The sequence below is a fragment of the Eleutherodactylus coqui genome, chromosome 4 (genome assembly GCF_035609145.1).
Source record: "Eleutherodactylus coqui strain aEleCoq1 chromosome 4, aEleCoq1.hap1, whole genome shotgun sequence".
Taxonomy (NCBI): domain Eukaryota; kingdom Metazoa; phylum Chordata; class Amphibia; order Anura; family Eleutherodactylidae; genus Eleutherodactylus; species Eleutherodactylus coqui.
In genome coordinates this window covers 116,868,502-116,887,417 of record NC_089840.1, presented here as the reverse complement: position 1 = coordinate 116,887,417, position 18,916 = coordinate 116,868,502, and positions in this window count along the sequence as shown.

The window sequence follows — 18,916 nt, the reverse complement described above, 5'->3', positions numbered from 1 at the left end:
CCATTTTGAACCACAGTTTTTGAATGAATTCAAGCAAAGCAAAAGGAAAAAATTGTGATTTTGTTTTTTTTGGCAATTCTGTCATTTTAAAAACAGCTTTTTTTGTACAGCACACACATGAATGAAGACTTGCACCCCAAAATGGATCCCCCTGTTTGTCCCATGTTCAAAACCATTCCCATTGTGGCCCTAATCTACTTACAGGAAACATGGCAAGGCCTGTAATGGAGGGAACACCCATTAGATTCCAGGCCTCATCGCGCAGTTGTACGGAATAAAAATTGACACATTAAAAAAATTCTCGCAATTCTCGACCCACTAATCTGAGCGGAATTGTGTAATCCAATGCGATTGATCTGCGTATTACTGCGGATCAGACGCATGCGGAATCCATAATTCCTATCCGGTCATGTGAGACCGGCCAAAGGTAGATCGCTACCTTTTTATCACGTGACCGGCGACCGCTCAACAAGGTCACTGCTCCAGGCTCTCGGCGACCATTGTTCACTGGGAGTAAGGAGATTTTAAGTTTCCTGGGCTCCCCGACTCCTGCGCATGGGTCCAGTGTTTTGCCGATGGCCGCATGTGCAGAATCCGGGAAATTTCAAGGAGGAAGATCGCGTCGGGGTTCAAATACGGAGGCCTCCGGTAAAAAGTTACAACTCCTCTCACCGATCGCATCGTTGAGGGGAGATGAAGCTTCACCTTTTTTAAAAACTGTTACGTGATCGCCATTATCCATTGGATAACGGCAAACACATGATTAGGAACCGCTCACTGCAGCTCTCCGTGAAATCTCCAGGCTCTGGGCTAAGTTTTGTAGCCAGGAGCAGGGAGATTTTTAAATTACTCTGGCAATCCACGGCTTTTGCGCATGCGTCTGCCATTTTTGCGACGGGCGCATGCGCAGAAGCTGGGGTGAAATCCGCGGATAAATCTGGGGGCCTAAGGCCGCCTGCAGACGGCCGGGTCGGATACGGCTGCGAGAATTCTCGTAGCGGGACTTGAGCGTCTGCAGAGAGCAGCGTGACACTCACCTGGTCCCGCGGCCCCGACTCTTTCATGTCCCGGCTGTGAGCCCCGCACAGAAATGTAGCATGCCGCGATTTGTTTGCCGCACGAGGTTTCGCGTGGCCAAATCATGGCCATCTGCATAGGATTGCATTTGTTAACGCAATCCTATTGCACCTTCCTGGGGCGGAATTTCCGCCCATCTGCAGGCGGCCTTAGGTACATCATTTCATCCTCCCTCATGGATATGATCCATAGGGGAGATGAAACGTAAGCTTTTTTTACAACTTTTTTTTTTTTTAACTTTAAATGATCACTGTTATCCATTGGATAACAGTGATCATGTCCCCGGTGACATCCCTCTGCTCCTGGCTACACATGGCAGCCAGGAGCGGAGGGATTTTGAATCTCTCAGAGCTCGAGCCCCTCTCTGTACGTGCCCGATGATTGACATCGGGCGCACATGCGCAGAAGGGGACACCGGTCCCAGGAGACCAGGACATCGCGGAGGACCCGAGGTGAGTATTTTCACCTCGCCTCATGGATCCGATCCATGAGGGGAGGTGAAACAGACCCCTTTTTAAACTTTTTTTAAAAACTTTTTCGTGATCGCCGCTATCCACTGGATAGCGGCGATCGCGGTCCCCGCTGACATCTCCTGGTTCCCGGCTACCTTCAGGAGCCGGGAACCAGGAGATATTAAATTTGCCGGGGGCCCCCGGGCTTCTGCGCATGTGCGTGACGTCATCGTCTGGCGCGCATGCACAGAAGAGCAGCGCGCGGGTGCGGGAGGACCAGATCTGCGGGGGACAATGTGGAGAAGGCGGGTGAGTAATTTCAGCTGCTCTGATGGATCCGATCTGCGGGCACCGACAGCATGGAGCTGTCACGTCCTCAGTAGAGATGAGCGAACACCAAAATGTTCGGGTGTTCGTTATTCGTAACGAACTTCCCGTGATGCTCGAGGGTTCGTTTCGAACAACGAACCCCATTGAAGTCAATGGGCGACCAGAACATTTTTGTATTTCGCCGATGCTCGCTAAGGTTTTCATGTGTGAAAATCTGGGCAATTCAGGAAAGTGATGGGAATGACACAGTGACGGATAGGGCAGGCGAGGGGCTACATGTTGGGCTGCATCTCAAGTTCCCAGGTCCCACTATTAAGCCACAATACCGGCAAGAGTGGGCCCCCCCCCTCCCAACAACTTTTACTTCTGAAAAGCCCTCATTAGCATGGCATACCTTTGCTAAGCACCACACTACCTCCAACAAAGCACAATCACTGCCTGCATGACACTCCACTGACACTTCTCCTGGGTTACATGCTGCCCAACCGCCCCCCCTCCCCCCCACAGCGCACACCAAAGTGTCCCTGCGCAGCCTTCAGCTGCCCTCATGCCACACCACGCTCATGTCTATTTAGAATTGCGTCTGCCATGACGAGGGACCGCAGGCACACACTGCAGAGGTTGGCACGGCTAGGCAGCGACCCTCTTTAAAAGTGGCGGAGCGATAGCCCACAATGCTGTACAGAAGCAATGAGAAATAGAATCCTGTGCCACCGCCATCAGGAGCTGCACACGTGGGCATAGCAATGGGGAACCTATGTGCCACACACTATTCATTCTGTCAAGGTGTCTGCATGCCCCAGTCAGACCGGGCTTTTTAATTCATAGACACAGGCAGGTACAACTCCCTATTGTGAAGTCCCTGTCGACCCACAGCATGGGTGGCTCCCTGGAACCCACTGGCGGTACACAGAAATATCCCATTGCATTGCCCAACACAGCTGAGGTAGTAATGTCGTGCTTAATGCAGGTGGGCTTTGGCCCACACTGCATGCCCCAGTCTGACTGGGGTTCTTTATAAGTGTACAGATGTAGTAAAAACTCCGTGTGCACCTACAGCATGGGTGGGTGCCAGGAAGCCACCGGCGGTACATAGAAATATCCCATTGCATTGCCCAACACAGCTGAGGTAGTAATGTTGTGCTTAACCCTTTCCAATCCAATTTGTATATGGTTTTCCTAGGGGGCTTACTCTTTTTCTGCTGTTATACAACGGCGCTATATGCTGGCTAAAGCCAGTACTGCATGAGCTGACACGTAGGATAGGCTCCGACAGCAGAGAGGCTGGCAATATACAGTAAGAGAACCCCGACGGACGTCTACCAACAACGGAGCTGTACAGCCTTAAACCCTAATGTCTTCACAGGTCACACAGTGGACTGGAAAGGGTTAATGCAGGTGGGCTTCGGCCCACACTGCATGCCCCAGTCAGACTGGGGTTCTTTACAAGTGGACACATGTAGGTTTAACTCCCTGTGGACCCACTGCCTGGGTGGGTGCCAGGAAGCCACCGGCGGTACATAGAAATATCCCATTGCATTGCCCAACACAGCTGAGGTAGTAATGTCGTGCGTAATACAGGTGGGCTTCGGCCCACACTGCATGCCCCAGTCAGACGGGTTCTTTAGAAGTGTACAGAAGTATTAAAAACTCAGTGTGCACCTACAGCATGGGTGGCTCCCTGGAACCCACCGGCGGTACACAAAAATATCCCATTGCATTGCCCAACACAGCTGAGGTAGTAATGTCGTGCGTAATGCAGGTGGGCTTCGGCCCACACTGCATGCCCCAGTCAGACTGGGGTTCTTTACAAGTGGACACATGTAGGTTTAACTCCCTGTGGACCCACTGCCTGGGTGGGTGCCAGGAAGCCACCGGCGGTACATAGAAATATCCCATTGCATTGCCCAACACAGCTGAGGTAGTAATGTCGTGCGTAATACAGGTGGGCTTCGGCCCACACTGCATGCCCCAGTCAGACGGGTTCTTTAGAAGTGTACAGAAGTATTAAAAACTCAGTGTGCACCTACAGCATGGGTGGCTCCCTGGAACCCACCGGCGGTACACAAAAATATCCCATTGCATTGCCCAACACAGCTGAGGTAACGTCAGCTGTAATGCAGGTGGGCTAAAAATTAATTTGATTACACTGTAGGCGAGGGCCCACACAAATTGCTGTATCAACAGTACTAATGTACATCCCAAAAATTGGCCATGGCCAGCCAAGAGGGCAGGTGAAACCCATTAATCGCTTTGGTTAATGTGGCTTAAGTGGTAACTAGGCCTGGAGGCAGCCCAGTGTAACGAAAAATTGGTTCAAGTTAAAGTTCCAATGCTTTTAAGCGCATTGAAACTTATAAAAATTGTTCTGAAAAATTATTTGAGTGAGCCTTGTGGCCCTAAGAAAAATTGCCCGTTCAGCGTGATTACGTGAGGTTTCAGGAGGTGGAGCAGGAGGAGGAGGAGGAGGAATATTAGACACAGATTGATGAAGCAGAAATGTCCCCGTTTTGGATGGTGAGAGAGAACGTAGCTTCCATCCGCGGGTGCAGCCTACGTATTGCTTACGTATCGCTGCTGTCCGCTGGTGGAGAACAGAAGTCTGGGGAAATCCAGCCTTTGTTCATCTTGATGAGTGTTAGCCTGTCGGCACTGTCGGTTGACAAGCGGCTACGCTTATCTGTGATGATTCCCCCAGCCGCACTAAACACCCTCTCCGACAACACGCTAGCCGCAGGACAAGCAAGCACCTCAAGGGCATACAGGGCTAGTTCAGGCCACGTGTCCAGCTTCGACACCCAGTAGTTGTAGGGGGCAGAGGCGTCACCAAGGATGGTCGTGCGATCCGCTACGTACTCCCTCACCATCCTTTTGCAGTGCTCCCGCCGACTCAGCCGTGACTGGGGAGCGGTGACACAGTCTTGGTGGGGAGCCATAAAGCTGGCCAGGCCCTTAAAGACTGTTGCACTGCCTGGGATGTACATGCTGCTCGATCTACGCACATCCCCTGCAACATGGCCCTCGGAACTGCGCCTTCTGCCACTAGCGCTGTCGGCTGGGAATTTTACCATCAGCTTGTCCGCAAGGGTCCTGTGGTATAGCAACACTCTCGAACCCCTTTCCTCTTCGGGAATCAGAGTGGGCAGGTTCTCCTTATACCGTGGATCGAGCAGTGTGTACACCCAGTAATCCGTCGTGGCCAGAATGCGTGCAACGCGAGGGTCACGAGAAAGGCATCCTAACATGAAGTCAGCCATGTGTGCCAGGGTACCTGTACGCAACACATGGCTGTCTTCACTAGGAAGATCACTTTCAGGATCCTCCTCCTCCTCCTCCTCCTCCTCAGGCCATACACGCTGAAAGGATGACAGGCAATCAGCCGGTGTACCGTCAGCAGCGGGCCAAGCTGTCTCTTCCCCCTCCTCCTCATCCTCCTCATGCTCCTCCTCCTCCTCCTGTACGCGCTGAGAAATAGACAGGAGGGTGCCCTGACTATCCAGCGGCATACTGTCTTCCCCCGCCCCCGTTTCCGAGCGCAAAGCAGCTGCCTTTATGGTTTGCAGGGAATTTCTCAAGATGCATAGCAGAGGAATGGTGACGCTAATGATTGTAGCATCGCCGCTCACCACCTGGGTAGACTCCTCAAAATTACCAAGGACATGGCAGATGTCTGCCAACCAGGCCCACTCTTCTGAAAGGAATTGAGGAGGCTGACTCCCACTGCGCCGCCCATGTTGGAGTTGGTATTCGACTATAGCTCTCCGTTGTTCATAGAGCCTGGCCAACATGTGGAGCGTAGAGTTCCACCGTGTGGGCACGTCGCACAGCAGTCGGTGCACTGGCAGCTTAAAGTGATGTTGCAGGGTGCGCAGGGTGGCAGCGTCCGTGTGGGACTTGCGGAAATGTGCGCAGAGCCGGCGCGCCTTTACGAGCAGGTCTGACAAGCGTGGGTAGCTTTTCAGAAACCGCTGAACCACCAAATTAAAGACGTGGGCCAGGCATGGCACGTGCGTGAGGCTGCCAAGCTGCAGAGCCGCCACCAGGTTACGGCCGTTGTCACACACGACCATGCCCGGTTGGAGGCTCAGCGGCGCAAGCCAGCGGTCGGTCTGCTGTGTCAGACCCTGCAGCAGTTCGTGGGCCGTGTGCCTCTTATCGCCTAAGCTGAGTAGTTTCAGCACGGCCTGCTGACGCTTGCCCACCGCTGTGATGCCACACCGCGCGACACCGACTGCTGGCGACATGCTGCTGCTAACACATCTTGATTGTGAGACAGAGGAGGAGGAGGAGGAGGAGGGTGCTTTAGTGGAGGAAGCATACACCTCCGCAGATACCAGCACCGAGCTGGGGCCCGCAATTCTGGGGGTGGGTAGGACGTGAGCGGTCCCAGGCTCTGACTCTGTCCCAGCCTCCACTAAATTCACCCAATGTGCCGTCAGGGAGATGTAGTGGCCCTGCCCGCCTGTGCTTGTCCACGTGTCCGTAGTTAAGTGGACCGTGGCAGTAACCGCGTTGGTGAGGGCGCGCACAATGTTGCGGGAGACGTGGTCGTGCAGGGCTGGGACGGCACATCGGGAAAAGTAGTGGCGACTGGGAACTGAGTAGCGCGGGGCCGCCGCCTCCATGATACTTTTGAAGGACTCCGTTTCCACAACCCTATACGGCAGCATCTCAAGGCTGATGAATTTTGCGATGCGGACGGTTAACGTTTGAGCGTGCGGGTGCGTGGCGGCGTACTTGCGCTTGCGCTCGAACACTTGCGCAAGCGACGGCTGAACGGTGCGCTGAACTACACTGCTGGATGGGGCCGAGGACAGCGGAGATGAGGGTGTGGGTGCAGGCCATGAGGCGGTAGTGCCTGTGTCCTGAGAGGGGGGTTGCATCTCAGTGGCAGGTTGGGGCACAGGGGGAGAGGCAGGGGTGCAAACCGGAGACGGTGAACGGCCTTTGTCCCACCTTGCGGGGTGCTTGGCCATCATATGTCTGCGCATGGTGGTGGTGGTGAGGCTGTTGGTGTTGGCTCCCCGGCTGAGCTTTGCGCGACAAAGGTTGCACACCACTGTTCGTCGGTCGTCAGGCGTCTCTGTGAAAAACTGCCAGACCTTAGAGCACCTCGGCCTACGCAGGGTGGCATGGCGCGAGGGGGCGCTTTGGGAAACACTTGGTGGATTATTCGGTCTGGCCCTGCCTCTACCCCTGGCCACCGCACTGCCTCTTGCAACCTGCCCTGCTGATGCCCTTGACTCCCCCTCTGAAGACCTGTCCTCCTGAGTAAGCGTTGCACACCAGGTGGGGTCAGTCACCTCATCGTCCTGCTGCTCTTCCTCCGAATCCTCTGTGCGCTGCTCCCTGGGACTTACTGCCCTTACTACTACCTCACTGCAAGACAACTGTGTCTGATCGTCATCGTCCTCCTCACCCACAGAAAGTTGTTGAGACAGTTGGCGGAAGTCCCCAGCCTCTTCCCCCGGACCCCGGGAACTTTCGAATGGTTGGGCATCAGTGACGATAAACTCCTCTGGTGGGAGAGGAACCGCTGCTGCCCAATCTAAGCAGGGGCCCGAGAACAGTTCCTGGGAGTGTTCCCGCTCCTGAGCAGGTGTCATTGTAGTGGACTGAGGAGGCTGGGAGGAAGGAGGAGCAGCAGACAGAGGATTCGGATTGGCAGCAGTGGACGGCGCAGAACTGCGGGTAGACGATAGGTTGCTCGAAGCACTTTCTGCCATCCAGGACAGGACCTGCTCACACTGCTCATTTTCTAATAACCGTCTCCCGCGTGGACCCATTAATTGGGCGATGAATGTGGGGACGCCAGAAACGTGCCTCTCTCCTAATCGCGCAGCAGACAGCTGCGACACACCTGGATCAGGAGCTTGGCCTGTGCCCACACCCTCACTTGGCCCTCCGCGTCCTCGGCCACGTCCACGTCCACGTCCTCTAGGCTTACCCCTACCCCTCAGCATGCTGTATTACCAGTGATTAGATTTCCCAGGCAGGAAATAAATTGGCGCAAGACTGCAGGCCAAATATAATTTTTGCCCTTTTTGGAAAACGAAAGGCCCCACTGCCTCTAGTGAATGAATTATCTAAGTTTAATAACTGTGCTGTGTCCCTGCTTATGTGTCACAGAACGTGAGGGTAGCAGAGTTATTATAACTCTTGGAGAGCAGGTATTTTTTTTCCCAATTAAGGAAAGCAAATGGCGAACCCAGCAGTAAAGCGTAGCTGGGTGCGTATGATTTAGCAATGTTTTTCACGCAGCTCACACGTCTACACAGGCGTAAGGACGGACACAGGCTGGACAAATAGATTTGTTTTCAGTTTTTTCCCACCAACAGGCAGCACTGCGTATATTCAATGAACCTGCGAAGTTTAATAACTGCGCTGTGTCCCTGCTTATGTGTCACAGAACGTGAGGGTAGCAGAGTTATTATAACTCTTGGAGAGCAGGTATTTTTTTTCCCAATTAAGGAAAGCAAATGGCGAACCCAGCAGTAAAGCGTAGCTGGGTGCGTATGATTTAGCAATGTTTTTCACGCAGCTCACACGTCTACACAGGCGTAAGGACGGACACAGGCTGGACAAATAGATTTGTTTTCAGTTTTTTCCCACCAACAGGCAGCACTGCGTATATTCAATGAACCTGCGAAGTTTAATAACTGCGCTGTGTCCCTGCTTATGTGTCACAGAACGTGAGGGTAGCAGAGTTATTATAACTCTTGGAGAGCAGGTATTTTTTTTTCCCAATTAAGGAAAGCAAATGGCGAACCCAGCAGTAAAGCGTAGCTGGCTGCGTATGATTTAGCAATGTTTTTCACGCAGCTCACACGTCTACACAGGCGTAAGGACGGACACAGGCTGGACAAATAGATTTGTTTTCAGTTTTTTCCCACCAACAGGCAGCACTGCGTATATTCAATGAACCTGCGAAGTTTAATAACTGCGCTGTGTCCCTGCTTATGTGTCACAGAACGTGAGGGTAGCAGAGTTATTATAACTCTTGGAGAGCAGGTATTTTTTTTCCCAATTAAGGAAAGCAAATGGCGAACCCAGCAGTAAAGCGTAGCTGGGTGCGTATGATTTAGCAATGTTTTTCACGCAGCTCACACGTCTACACAGGCGTAAGGACGGACACAGGCTGGACAAATAGATTTGTTTTCAGTTTTTTCCCACCAACAGGCAGCACTGCGTATATTCAATGAACCTGCGAAGTTTAATAACTGCGCTGTGTCCCTGCTTATGTGTCACAGAACGTGAGGGTAGCAGAGTTATTATAACTCTTGGAGAGCAGGTATTTTTTTTCCCAATTAAGGAAAGCAAATGGCGAACCCAGCAGTAAAGCGTAGCTGGGTGCGTATGATTTAGCAATGTTTTTCACGCAGCTCACACGTCTACACAGGCGTAAGGACGGACACAGGCTGGACAAATAGATTTGTTTTCAGTTTTTTCCCACCAACAGGCAGCACTGCGTATATTCAATGAACCTGCGAAGTTTAATAACTGCGCTGTGTCCCTGCTTATGTGTCACAGAACGTGAGGGTAGCAGAGTTATTATAACTCTTGGAGAGCAGGTATTTTTTTTTCCCAATTAAGGAAAGCAAATGGCGAACCCAGCAGTAAAGCGTAGCTGGCTGCGTATGATTTAGCAATGTTTTTCACGCAGCTCACACGTCTACACAGGCGTAAGGACGGACACAGGCTGGACAAATAGATTTGTTTTCAGTTTTTTCCCACCAACAGGCAGCACTGCGTATATTCAATGAACCTGCGAAGTTTAATAACTGCGCTGTGTCCCTGCTTATGTGTCACAGAACGTGAGGGTAGCAGAGTTATTATAACTCTTGGAGAGCAGGTATTTTTTTTTCCCAATTAAGGAAAGCAAATGGCGAACCCAGCAGTAAAGCGTAGCTGGCTGCGTATGATTTAGCAATGTTTTTCACGCAGCTCACACGTCTACACAGGCGTAAGGACGGACACAGGCTGGACAAATAGATTTGTTTTCAGTTTTTTCCCACCAACAGGCAGCACTGCGTATATTCTATGAATAATAACTGTGTTGTGGCCCTGCCTATACAATTCTTTCCCTGCAGTATCAATGGAGGGTGCAATGCTCTGCAGAGGCGATTTTGAGAAGCCCAAAAAAAATGCAGCACAGCCAACAGCAGCCTGGACAGTACTGCACACGGATAAATATGGCCCTAGAAAGGACCGTTGAGGTTCTTGAAGGCTACACTCACTCCTAACACTCTCCCTGCCTATGCAGCACTTCTGTCCCTAATGCCAGGTGCAACGGTCTGCAGAGGCGATTTTGAGAAAAAAAAAAAAATCCCACTGCTAACAGCAGCCAACACACAGCTATCAGTGGCCCTAATAAGGACCTTTGGGGGGTCTTGAAGCCTACACTAACTACCAATTCTTTCCCTACAGCAGCTCCGGTATAAACAGCACTGTCCCTCATCTAACTCACACCGCATCTGAGGCGAGCCGCGGGAGGGGCCGACTTTTATATTAGGCGAACACCTGATCTCGCCAGCCACTCACAGCAGGGGGGTGGTATAGGGCTTAAACGTTGCAGGGGGAAGTTGTAATGCCTTCCCTGTCTTTCAATTGGCCAGAAAAGCGCGCTAACGTCTCAGGGAAGGAAGTGAAAGTAACCAGAACACCGCATGGTGTTCGTCACGAATAACGAACATCCCGAACACCCTAATATTCGCACGAATATCAAGCTCGGACGAACGCGTTCGCTCATCTCTAGTCCTCAGCCAAGTAGGCATTAATCCTAAGAGGATGCATATTTCTACGTCCTCTAGGATTAAAGCCCACTTAGTGAGGACGAAGAATCCCGATGGGGCCGTCACTAAGGGGTTAACTTTTATATGCATTTTTGGGAGGCAGGGAGAAAAACACCTCAATTATGTCTTATTCTGTGGCTGGTATGATTACAACAAAACCAAAATAATATTTATTTTAAAGTTTTTCCACTTTTGCACAATAAAAACCCTTTATTTTGGAACCTTTTTTTTTTTTTTTGCATCGCTACATTCAAAGTCCCATAAGGCCGCCTGCAGACGGGCGGAGGCGGGATTTCCGCCACTGAAAGTCTGCATAGGAGTGCATTACAATACGCACTCCTATGCAGACAGCCGCGGTTTGGCCGCGCGAAATCTCGCGCGGCAAACAAACCGCGGCATGTCCTATTTTTGTGCGAGGCTCGCAGAGCCTCGCACAGAAACGCCCCTCACGCGGCCGCCGGCTCCGGTCTGCGCATGCGCCGGCTGCTCGGCAGCCGGCACATGAAAGAGCCGGGGCCGCCGGGCGCGGGCGAGTACGCGCTCGTTCCTGCAGGCGCTCGGGTCGGGTCCCGCGATCCGACCGGCTCGTCTGCAGGCGGCCTAACTTTTTAAAATTTTTCCTTTGAGAGAGCTTTGTGAGGGTTTCTGTTTTCTTTGATGAGATGTAGTTTTTATTAGTATTTTTTTTGGAGTATTATGGGTTCTTTGATTACCTTTTTGCCTTTTATTTGGAGGCAAAACGAACAAGAAAAACATTTCTGTTACTTCTTCTTTCCTTTTTTTGAGTAGCATTTGCTGTGCAGGATAAAAAGTGCGTTACATTTTTTTGTACAGGTCATCATGGATGCAAGCATGTTTGTTTCTAACTTTTTATTTTTAATTTTTTTGAAACAAAGATGAAAAAGTGAGCTTAAAAGATTTTTTTTCTATCTTAATTTTTCAATTATGTCATTCCCTGAATGGCTGTGATTGGTTCATCAAGCGCCAACTGTGATTGGCTCAGGCTGCGGTCCTGAGCCAATCATAGCAGTCTCTTGCTGGAGGTAGGGAATTAAATCCACGTTACCAGGAAGAGAATGCTCTTTCAGCGCTGAGGATGACACTGAAGACTGCCGACAAGCCTGGAGAGCAGCGAGATGAACGGGGATGGCACAGTGAGGTGAGTATTTAGACACCCCCTGGAAATTAGATGCTGTGCCTCTTTTGGGGGAGATATAAATTTAAGACAGTGTCTTATTTTTGGGGAAGCACAGTACCAGGCCAATGAAAATGTCATAAATGGAAATAAAACTATTTATGCCTTAAATAACATATATTTAACATATATCCTGACTCCTTTCATTGCGCAAACAGTGTAATATATAAACTATAGAAACAACCACTGAACTATAATGAAACCAAGTTACGGGGTCTGCACAAGACACCAAGGCAACAGACCCCACATAAATGACTGCCTGGTACACACAATCCACTTAAACATGGACTGTACTGTTCAAGTGTGGGGAACCACCGAAGGAAATGCTTACCTGATGACATCACTCAGGTCAGCCACTTGTAATACAAATGGATGAAAAAGCAGTGCGTACGTATTGAACCATGACTCTGCTAGTACAAAGCCAACACTAGGGAGACATCTCACTGGGTGCACAGGCATCACAGGCACTCGAGATGTAATAATGAGTGAATTATATACCGGTATGAAATAAACTCCTGAAAGTGGACAATATCATCAGCTTAGAAAAAAATAATAGCATAAATAGCAAAAGTGACCATCATTTCCTCCACAATTGAAATGATATATTAAAAACCCCAAAGTACATAAAAAGCACATAAAAATTAATACAAATATAAATTGTTTTAGGCTAAAAAAAGACTAGTGTCCATTCAGGTCAGGCTATAACTACCCACACCCCTTAGGTTGATTCACAAGGAAGGCAAAAAAACTCAATGAGGCAGAAATCAATTTTCCTTATTTTATGGGAAGAAATCCTTCCTGACTCCAAGTCAGAACAGAATAATCCCTGGATCAACAATCCTAAATTAATAAGTGACTATAACATGTAATATTGTTACACTCGATAAAGGCATCCATGCTCCTCTGGAACTCTTTTTAGTCAATGTCACACAATATAATTTTTCTTACAAGTACACTATGCATAATAGATAACAGAAGTGGTGTTAAAGGGCACTTTTTATACTCCTTATATGTATCCTAATTCACAAAATTATCTGGCCTTTACATTGTCCGATATGCACCAGATTTCCCACAAGAGACATTACCCCAAGTTGGTCCTTTTAAGCTAAAAATGTATTGCTTTGTAGAAGTAGGGACAGTGGTTTAGCTTAGGAGCATAACTAAAGGCTTAGGGGCCCAGGTGCAAAAGTTCAACTGGGGCTTCCCCCTCGATCTGTACCCGTAACATACCTAAACCATGTTAATTTACATACATGATCTAGCCTCTTGGTGTAAAGGTTCTAAACATGACTCGCTTCCTGGACCATGTGTAAATCTATTTGTAGCTCCTTAAGCTGCTTTCACACGGCTGCACAAGTCACGCATGAATACACCTGAGCGGTTTTTTATTTTTATTTTTTTCCCACTTTGCATGTAAATATCTGTTACGGCACTCTGCCCCCCGATCGCCAGGTGGGGTGCCCTGATCTTCCCGCACCCCACTGTCCCTGCCTACTTGCCTCGGCCCTGGCTAACCCCAGGCGGACAACTGGACGGCGGTCCCTGCGCTGGCTAGGGACCTGGCGACTACCCAGATGGAACTACTAATGGGGGACAGAATGCCGACAGAAGAGGCAGGTGGAACAGACCAACAGAACTTACAAAGCAGAGTGAGGCTGGAGATGGAGCTCACAGGCAAACTGAAAGGACACTGACGAGCAACTAGAGCAGACTGAGACAGACCTGACTAGAGGCTAACAGAACCAATAACTGGCAGTGAGCTCAGGTCACTGCCAGCCTTTTAACTTAAAGCCTCCGCCCAGGGGCGGAGAGTGGGAGGAGCCGACTCTCCCACTGTTGCATATGGAAGGTGGAGGAGAGCGGGCGGCACCCTACGGGCGGACACGCCCACGCCGCTGCACGCCGGCTGCTCCACGCCGCCGGGAGAGCCCCGACAGCAGAGCTCCGGGACGCCGGAGCCGACATCGGAGCGGCGCGCGCCAGCCGCGGGACCCAGCGCCGCCCTGCATGGTAACAATATCGCTGCATGTCCTAACTTTGAGTGTTCCCTTGGAATGCCTTGCATCGCCCATTGGTTTTTAATGGGGCCAGTACAGCATCGCACGAAGTATGCGGTGCATGCGAGTGTGATGCGATGCAAGAATTACCCATTGAAAACAATGGGAAACACTCTGCGATCCTCCACCACGGCTAAAAGCATTGCTATATCCCCCATGCGATGTGAGCTAGTTTTAACAAAAAAAACCCTCTCATCCGTGGGGACATCGCACGTTGGCAAACATGATATCAGACCATAAAATGGCCTGATATCAGACTCGCCCATGTCTTCCCCCCTGATCTGTACCCGTACCCATACCTAAACCATGCTAATTTACATACATGATCTAGCCCCTTGGTGTAAGCTTTCTGAACATGACTCGCTTCCTGGACTATGTGAAAATCTGTTTATAGCTCCTTAGGCCGCTTTAACACGGTCGCACAATTCACGCACGAATATGAACCCCATTCTTTTCAATGGGGTCATACACCCGAGCTATTTTTTTGTCCCGCATTGCACGAAAATATTGTGGCATGTCCTATCTTTGGGTGTTCCCATGGAATGTCTTGCATCGTCTATTGTTCTTAATGGGGCTAGTACAATAGGAAACACTCTGCGATCCTCTGCCACGGGTAAAAGCATCACTTCTTCCCCGATGTGATATAAGCTGGTTTTAACACAAAAACCCCTCTCATCCGTGGGGACATCGCACGTTGGCAAACATATCAACTGATAACAACTGATATCGGGCCATATCAGACTCACCCGTGTGAGATTAGCCTAAGGCCAGCTGCACAAAGCCAGATTCAAATTGCAGAATCTGCAGCAAATACAGTCCACACCATGCTTTCATGGAGGAAGAATCACAGCATACTCTATTTTAATGTGAATTCCGCACGGATGGCCTCCATTGAAGTCAATGTAAGCTGTCCGACCCGCGGCCCTTCTGCAATGACATTGCGGAAAGGTTGTGGGCACCTGTGTCATCGCCTAGCAACTGCATGGGAAAATCAGGGATTTAGAAAAAACTAAATGTACTGTACATGTCTGACGTCTGTCAGTGGGAGGACCGCATGCAGTGTGAGTTTGCAGCCTGTACTTGGCTGCCGGATCCCAGGGTAACAACTCTCCCCTCTTTGAGTGCCAACCTGTGGTGCTGCCTCCCAGCCTCCCTCCTCTTCTCTCCCTCCCTCCTCCTCCCACAACCGCATCAATCAAGCGGCCAACAGTGCAACCAGCCAATAATGCACACAATGTACATTTTGAATATGACGGGACCTCTGGACTTCCTCAGCGTAGGGGCCCGGTCGCAATTGCAACCCCTGCGACCCCTGACTGTACGTCAGTGGTATTGCTTACAAGCACTTCTCTAAAATTAGGACCCCAGAGAGGTGCCATTATTTGTCAATCCTTAAAATGGGCCTGTGTTTTAAGGATTATATCTTGCATAGTCTTCCCCTGCTTGTTATAGCATGAAAAGTACAGGGCCAGATCGGGGGCCCAGGGTGCCCTAAGGGGAGGCCCTACATGACAGGGTGGCTACAATCAGGAGTAGATAGAAGGGTTAATGCAGCAGTTATGTGTAAAGGAAGGGATAAACATAGGGGTAGACGGGATTGGTGGAGAGGAAAATAGGTTAATTAAGGGAGTAAGGTTATAAAAATAGGGGATTTGAGCAGGAGCACCATTTTAGGAAAGACAAAGTGAGAAGAGGGAAGGAGAAAATGTCAAGAGTGATTAGGAAAGTCAGCAAAGACAGAGGAACAGGTTCTGCAGAAGGGACAGCGGATCAGGTTGTAGGTTGAAAGAATTAATAAGTTACATTATGGCATCAGTGGAGGAAATTCTGCTGCAGCTTCGTGCAGCTGCAGAGATTTTCCTCCTCAGGTGGCTTCAGCAGCAGGTTGCTTGAGTGCTGTTGAAAGCTCTGATTGCAGCCGGGTTGGAGGAGAGAGCGCGCAGCTCGCACATGGCCCGGCCTCCCACTTGCTTGATAGTGGAGGAGGTGTCCAGGACCAGTCGCAGAGTGAGGAGCCCTTTAAAGGACTATCTGGCCAGTTGCTCCATCCCCAGCACTAGGGGTTGTGGGGAGAGACTGTCCAGGAAGAATCCTGTTAGGTGGCCGGATTGCATGGTGGAGTGTAGGCCTCACTCTCCTAGGGAGACGGGACCTGCGGCACCTGTCAGCGGTGACATGTATGACATCACGTCCCACTCCCTTGGTGAGGTGCCTACCAGGTAGCAGGTCCATACATGTCAAAGGATTGTAGCAGGGCCACGGTCAACTCTCCTGGTGATGCTCCTGTCAGGGTGCTGACCTGCTACCAGGTACGTCGGTTTAGAGCAACTGTGAGCTCGGCTAAGCACACCAGTATGCAGAGGGGGCCAAGTCCGGAAAAAGAGGAGGTGTTGGAGAGGAATGGACTGCAATATTCCCCTGGACAGTTCAGGAGTCACAGAGGGATGACATCTGAGCACCTGTTACAGTTGCAGTAAGATGAATCATCGGTAGAGGCAGCGAGGAACTGGAGGGACGTACCTCTTAAGGAGCGACTTGTGGAAAACTCTATGAATTCTTCACATGTCCGGCAGAGCTAGCTCATACGCCATAGGATTAATAACTCTGGTGACTGGAAAAGGGCCCACAAATCGGGGAGCCGGCTTCAAAGAAGGCACTTTTAACTTCATATTCTTGAAAGACAAGTATACCAACTGTGCCACAGAAAATGGTTCAGAAATAGTACGTGTACCTCTACTTCTTCTTAGCATAGCACCCCTGGACTGTTCCAAGTTTCCCTGCACCTTCTCCCACACCTCCCGCAGCTCCTGAACCCAAGTGTCTGCTGAAGGATTGTTAGAGGAAGAGGAGAAAGACACCGCGAAACTGGAATTAAAACCAAAATTACAGAAAAAGGGAGACCCGCCAGATGCCGAATGTATATGGTTATTGATAGCAAATTCAGCAAATGCTAAATAATTGACCCAGAGACTCTGACAACCATGTACATTCTGAAGTACTGAACCAGAAGTGTAAAGGCCTTCACAGCCTTCTCCGACCAGGAATCAACCCTAGCCTCCTTCTTGGTCAGGTCAGTCGATGGCTTGGCCACCACCGAAAAGTTCTTAATAAATTTCCGATAAAAGTTTGCAAACCCCCAAAAAACGTTGCAATGCCTTTAGGTTAGTGGGTTGCACCCATTCAGTGATGGCCCTGACCTTGTCCAAGTCCATCCGGATGGCTGACGGAGAAATGACATATCCAAGGAAAGCAACTTCCTGTACCCCGAACAGGCATTTCTCAAACTTAGCATCCAAGTGATGGTCTCAAAGGCGGGAAAGTACAAGCTTGACATGGCTCTCCCAATCAGGAGAAAATATCAGAATGTCATTCAAATATACAACCATGTACGCGCCCAGGATGTCATGGGAAAATGGTGTTCATAAAATCTTGAAGTATAGCTGGCGCGTTACATAACCTGAAAGGCATGACTAAACATTCAAAATGCCCCAAAGGAGTATTAGATGCTGTCTTCAATTCGTCCCCCTCCCTGATACAGATGAGATTATAGGCTTCCCGAAGATCGAGCTTGGAGAACTAACGGGCTCCTACGACCTGGTTGAGGAGGTCGGAAATTAGGGGTAAAGAGTACTGATTCTTGATGGTTATCTTGTTCAAGGCTCTATAATCCACACAGGGCTTAAAGCCACCATCCTTCTTTTCCACGAAAAATAACCCTGCCCCTGCGGGTGATTCGGAAGGACGTATATTTTCCTTGGTGAGACTCTGTAATATACTCCTTCATTGCCTCGGGTTCTGGGACTGTTACGTTATATATCCCCCTTGGGGATCTGGCTCCTAGGAATAAGATCGATCTTGCAATCCCATTCACGGTGCGGCGGCAACATCTCAGAAATTTGTTTCGAAAACACATCAGAAAAGTCACCTTTACCTTACACTCAGTGGAATGCACCTGGATAGAGACCAAATGCTCACGGCAACTTTGCCCCCACTGCACTAATTCAGAGGTGGACCAATCAAACTGGGGATTGTGAAGCCGGAGACAGGGTAACCCATGGACTAAATCAGCGGAAAAACTTTCTATCACCAGGAAAGAACACACCTCTGAATGTAGTGCCCCTACAGAAAGGATTGGTTCAGGAGTCCTATTATTGATTAACCCTGCTGATAATGGAGTGGAATCAATATCCAAGACCCGGATGGGAGGATTCACCGGTAAAAGACATGCAGACAAAGACTTGACAAAATTAACGAAGTTCGCGGTGGCCCTCAAATCACTGAAGGCCCAACATGTGAGGTGATGAGCATTATACGAAATAGAGAAAGGCACAAACAGTTTGGAACATTCCAGAAGTACCTGAGATCCTAGGCGATCCCTCCAGACATCAGCTAGAAGCAGAAGTTTTCCGAGAGATGTTTCTTTGGGCAGTTGGCGACCCGATGACCTGGACCTCCACAATACAGGCATAATCGATTCTTGAGACAGAATTCCTTGCGCTCCTTTGGGGTTATAGAGCCCACCTCTATTGCCTCACCTTCGTTGGTTGCAGAGGTCAGGGGCGGATTCTTGGACCGGGTCACAGGCAGTTCGGTCCGAGTTTTGCATCGTGCCCTAGGACGACGGTCTGCTTTTACCGCTATTGTCATAGCCTGTTCTAACGGTTCCCTGTGCGACAACAATAGATCTTTTACAGACTCAGACAACCCAGTCAGAAATAAATCTTTCAGAGCGCGGTCATTCCATCTTAACTCCACACAAAACTGCTGAAACTGGGAGCAGAACTCTTCCGCAGGACGTCTTCCCTGCCAAAGACTCAATAACTTACTCACGGCATACCCCACCCTATCTGGCTCATCATAAATCTGCCCTAAGTCCATAAAAAGGCATCTACTAGAGATGAGCGAGCGTACTCGTCCAAGCTTGATGCTCGTTCGAGTATTAGGGTACTCGAGATGCTCGTTACTCAAGATGAGCACCACGCGGTGTTCGAGTCACTTCCATTTTCTTCCCAG